Consider the following 5,657-nt stretch of genomic DNA (forward strand, 5'->3'; position numbering starts at 1 on the left):
GGTGACTGTCCTCCCTAGTGCCCCATGGTGACTGTCCTCCCTAGTGCCCCATGGTGACTGTCCTCCCTAGTGCCCCATGGTGACTGTCCTCCCTAGTGCCCCATGGTGACTGTCCTCCCTAGTACCCCATGGTGACTGTCCTCCCTAGTACCCCATGGTGACTGTCCTCCCTAGTGCCCCATGGTGACTGTCCTCCCTAGTGCCCCATGGTGACTGTCCTCCCTAGTACCCCATGGTGACTGTCCTCCCTAGTGCCCCATGGTGACTGTCCTCCCTAGTTCCCCATGGTGACTGTCCTCCCTAGTGCCCCATGGTGACTGTCCTCCCTAGTGCCCCATGGTGACTGTCCTCCCTAGTGCCCCATGGTGACTGTCCTCCCTAGTGCCCCATGGTGACTGTCCTCCCTAGTGCCCCATGGTGACTGTCCTCCCCCATGGTGACTGTCCTCCCTAGTGCCCCATGGTGACTGTCCTCCCTAGTGCCCCATGGTGACCGTCCTCCCTAGTACCCCATGGTGACTGTCCTCCCTAGTACCCCATGGTGACTGTCCTCCTAGTGCCCCACGGTGACTGTCCTCCCTAGTTCCCCATGGTGACTGTCCTCCCTAGTGCCCCATGGTGACTGTCCTCCCTAGTGCCCCATGGTGACTGTCCTCCCTAGTGCCCCATGGTGACTGTCCTCCCTAGTGCCCCATGGTGACTGTCCTCCCTAGTGCCCCATGGTGACTGTCCTCCCTAGTTCCCCACGGTGACTGTCCTCCCTAGTGCCCCATGGTGACTGTCCTCCCTAGTTCCCCATGGTGACTGTCCTCCCTAGTTCCCCATGGTGACTGTCCTCCCTAGTGCCCCATGGTGACTGTCCTCCCTAGTTCCCCATGGTGACTGTCCTCCCTATGGTGTGTCCCCCACGGTGACTGTCCTCCCTAGTGCCCCATGGTGACTGTCCTCCCTAGTGCCCCATGGTGACTGTCCTCCCTAGTGCCCCATGGTGACTGTCCTCCCTAGTACCCCATGGTGACTGTCCTCCCTAGTGCCCCATGGTGACTGTCCTCCCTAGTGCCCCATGGTGACTGTCCTCCTAGTGCCCCATGGTGACTGTCCTCCTAGTGCCCCATGGTGACTGTCCTCCCTAGTGCCCCATGGTGACTGTCCTCCCTAGTTCCCCCATGGTGACTGTCCTCCCATGGTAGTGCCCCATGGTGACTGTCCTCCCTAGTGCCCCATGGTGACTGTCCTCCCTAGTTCCCCATGGTGACTGTCCTCCCTAGTGCCCCATGGTGACTGTCCTCCCTAGTGCCCCATGGTGACTGTCCTCCCTAGTGCCCCATGGTGACTGTCCTCCCTAGTGCCCCATGGTGACTAGTGCCCCATGGTGTCCTCCCTAGTGCCCCATGGTGACTGTCCTCCCTAGTGCCCCATGGTGACTGTCCTCCCTATGGTGTGCCCCAGTGCCCCATGGTGACTGTCCTCCCTAGTGCCCCATGGTGACTGTCCTCCCTAGTGCCCCATGGTGACTGTCCTCCCTAGTGCCCCATGGTGACTGTCCTCCCTAGTGCCCCATGGTGACTGTCCTCCCTAGTGCCCCATGGTGACTGTCCTCCCTAGTGCCCCATGGTGACTGTCCTCCCTAGTGCCCCATGGTGACTGTCCTCCCTAGTGCCCCATGGTGACTGTCCTCCCTAGTGCCCCATGGTGACTGTCCTCCCTAGTGCCCCATGGTGACTGTCCTCCCTAGTGCCCCATGGTGACTGTCCTCCCTAGTGCCCCATGGTGACTGTCCTCCCTAGTGCCCCATGGTGACTGTCCTCCCTAGTGCCCCATGGTGACTGTCCTCCCTAGTGCCCCATGGTGACTGTCCTCCCTAGTGCCCCATGGTGACTGTCCTCCTAGTGCCCCATGGTGACTGTCCTCCCTAGTGCCCCATGGTGACTGTCCTCCCTAGTGCCCCATGGTGACTGTCCTCCCTAGTGCCCCATGGTGACTGTCCTCCCTAGTGCCCCATGGTGACTGTCCTCCCTAGTGCCCCATGGTGACTGTCCTCCCTAGTGCCCCATGGTGACTGTCCTCCCTAGTGCCCCATGGTGACTGTCCTCCCTAGTGCCCCATGGTGACTGTCCTCCCTAGTGCCCCATGGTGACTGTCCTCCCTAGTGTGCCCCATGGTGACTGTCCTCCCTAGTGCCCCATGGTGACTGTCCTCCCTAGTGCCCCATGGTGACTGTCCTCCCTAGTGCCCCATGGTGACTGTCCTCCCTAGTGCCCCACTGTCCTCCCTAGTGCCCCATGGTGACTGTCCTCCCTAGTGCCCCATGGTGACTGTCCTCCCTAGTGCCCCATGGTGACTGTCCTCCCTAGTGCCCCATGGTGACTGTCCTCCCTAGTGCCCCATGGTGACTGTCCTCCCTAGTACCCCATGGTGACTGTCCTCCCTAGTGCCCCATGGTGACTGTCCTCCCTAGTGCCCCATGGTGACTGTCCTCCCTAGTGCCCCATGGTGACTGTCCTCCCTAGTGCCCCATGGTGACTGTCCTCCCTAGTGCCCCATGGTGACTGTCCTCCCTAGTGCCCCATGGTGACTGTCCTCCCTAGTGCCCCATGGTGACTGTCCTCCCTGTACCCCATGGTGACTGTCCTCCCTAGTGCCCCATGGTGACCATGGTGACTGTCCTCCCTAGTGCCCCATGGTGACTGTCCTCCCTAGTGCCCCATGGTGACTGTCCTCCCTAGTGCCCCATGGTGACTGTCCTCCCTAGTGCCCCATGGTGACTGTCCTCCCTAGTGCCCCATGGTGACTGTCCTCCCTAGTACCCCATGGTGACTGTCCTCCCTAGTGCCCCATAGTGACTGAGACGTCTTTTAGTTCCCGCCCGAGAGGGGCGTGCTCATGGCCGGGGCAACATCCAATGGAGATTCACTGACTCTCTCCCGCTAAGCTGCAGGAAGTAACTCGTCTAATTCAACATCTCTTATGTGGCAGACAAACCTGTCCAAGTTGCCCACAGGCTAACAGCCTATCACAAACCAGACACAGCCGTGGCACCTCTTCCCACCTCTCTCCTCCTACCTTCAAAGGGTACACTTAGAAACAAAGGTTCTGGATAGAACCCCACGGGTTCTATTGCTTGCTTCATATATGGCACCCCTTAAGGTTCTATATAGAACAAATGTTGAGTCAGTGAATAAGAACCCATGGGGTTCTATATAGAACATTTAGAGGTGCCATATATGAAGCAAGCAATAGAACCTGTTTTGGTTCTATCCAGAACCTTGTAGACTACTTCTGGCATGTTGTGTTGAGCTCAATTCAGTGTCTTTACTGAAGCCTAGCCCTAGGCTGTGTAATAAAGCCATTGAATGAAGACGGATATAAGAGGCTTTAGGCCTACCTTCCAAGTCTAGCTCCAGGAGCCGCTGGAGGTCGCTGATGCTGCGTATCTCACTGCGGGACAGCCGCTCCAACAGCTCCCGGGGGAGTGGGTCCTCCTAGAACAAAAGGAAAACATTGAAATGAAAATAACAGCACTTTATTACCTACACAGACGTTAGCGTACCGTAATGGATAGCGTGGCTATAGAAGTGGTGTGAGTGTGACTATGTAGCGCTGAAGAAGTGTTTTAAGCACAAATATGTGCACAATTAAGGGTGTGGTATAATGTACACTTAGTTTGCGCTTGTTGCTGAGAAGCCATATATTCCCCCTATTGTCATGTAATTTTCTGACGGAGTTACAGCAACGCTACTCTGGAGTTTTGTGCATAATTATGCATAAGTGGAGCATGAGCGAACAAACCTTGCACCTGCCAACGAAGTAAGCGTTGCACTAAAAACAGCACAATGTGAACAGATTTGGCCCCTACATAGCGTACAAACCAAAACTCGTATAAAAGTCCTTTACCTCAGCGGCGGTGCGTAACAGGCACAATAAGCAGGCGAGGAGGAAGCTCAGAAAAGCGGCTCTCATCTCCCTTCAGGTCCTTTGGGCTCCAGAACGAGAGAAAGTTCCAGTAGTTCCACCAACACCGTCCCAGAACCAGGAGCTGAGGCGTCGCTCCCAAACCACGGGAATCCAGTACCATCCCTCGGGTGGAACCGCTACATCCACGAGTCTACAGCCGGTAGTCCGAATTATTTGGCTATTATAGGCAACATGGCGAGGCTAACAGTGGGACTTTAGTGGGTGTTCATTTAGGTTTACATTTAATACTGACGTTTATTGAAGTCAGTTGGGTTTCCTACTCCGCTTTTGGCCACAGAAGCAACACAGGAGCAGGAGATGGGTCGGTGTTACGGCACCTGAGACAAGAGTTATCTATCCGGATAAGAACTTCCAGATGTGAGAAATGTAATCATTTTGTCGAACGAGCTATAATCCACTTGAAGTGAAGACGGCTCGCAGTGGAACCTTTAAGTGTTTTAATCCTTTATGCATGTCGATACAATTCTCTGAGAATATAATATTTCACTATCCATACATTTATGGGAGACTTCCAAAAATATCAACTTTATGTCCTGTTTATATCAGCAAGTGTAGAATAGGTCAAAAGAATGTCAAGCCGTCCGCATGTCCCGGTTGTTCTTATCAAACGGTTTTTGTAGCCTATTGTATCCCTTCAAAGCAGGCCCGCTGAAGACTGTGATCTCCGTAGTGAATGAAGTCGGAACGCTTTGAGTCATATGATATAGCTACTGCGTTGCTGGGGGCTGGCGGGGCGCGGTCACGTTGCCACTCCGCTCCGCTCTCCGGGTGTGTGCTCTGTAACTACAGATGGATAGATCGGCTATAAAGGAGACCATTGGCTTTTGACTGTGGGCGCGCTCACATCAGTCCATTCAACGCACCAGACTTCTTTCATGCATCATTGGTCAAATGCAGGTGCGTTTCAGATCAATGCAATTATAGTGATGATGATGATGATGTTCTTGATGATGGTGATGATGGTACCCTCAAGCCAAAAGACTCCTGAACAGTTAGTCAAATGGCTACCCAGACTATGTGCATCCCCCCTGCTGCTCCTCTCTGTTATTATCTATGCACAGCCACTTTAATAACTCTACCCACATGTATATATGACCTCCACACCGGTGACCCCACACATTGACTCTGTACCAGTACCCTCTGTATGTAGCCCAGCTATTGTAATTTACTGTTGCTGTTTAATTATTTGTTATTCTTATCTCTTACTTTTTAGGCATTTTCTTAAAACTGCATTGTTGGTTAAGGGCTTGTAAGTAAGCATTTCACTGTAAGGTATTCGGTGCATGTGAGAAACAACATTTGATTTGATTTTGATGGTGATAGTGGTGATGATGATAAGGATGCTGGTGATGATGATAAGGATGCTGGTGATGACGATGGCGATGATGATGAGGAAGGTGATGAGGATGTTGATGATCTCTATAAACATCATACCCTGTAACCGTCCCTAAATGCCCTGTTGTTTTACCACACAATGGCAGGTTACTAGTTAACACAGTAACATTCGATCCCTTCTAAAGCACCAGTCATTACATTTTAAGGGACTGAGATCATTTATAACAAAGTACAAACCCATGGTTGAGTAGTTTAGGGTGTTTATCACCTATAAAGTCACTGGAGGCTTTCCACCTTTCTCTCTTCCCTCTCTTCCCCCTCCCTTCAGTTCCTCACACCTCCACCTCT

The 5,657-nt window shown here is 53.2% G+C and overlaps 1 pseudogene; it reads right to left on the reverse strand.

The window, feature by feature from the left end:
* The window catches only part of LOC127931936 (platelet-derived growth factor subunit A-like), a 13,517-nt pseudogene extending 8,980 nt beyond the window's left edge, over nucleotides 1-4,537 (reverse strand).
* Nucleotides 4,538-5,657: the final 1,120 nt, after the last annotated feature.

This window comes from Oncorhynchus keta, chromosome 10 (genome assembly GCF_023373465.1).
Source record: "Oncorhynchus keta strain PuntledgeMale-10-30-2019 chromosome 10, Oket_V2, whole genome shotgun sequence".
In the NCBI taxonomy this organism is placed as follows: domain Eukaryota; kingdom Metazoa; phylum Chordata; class Actinopteri; order Salmoniformes; family Salmonidae; genus Oncorhynchus; species Oncorhynchus keta.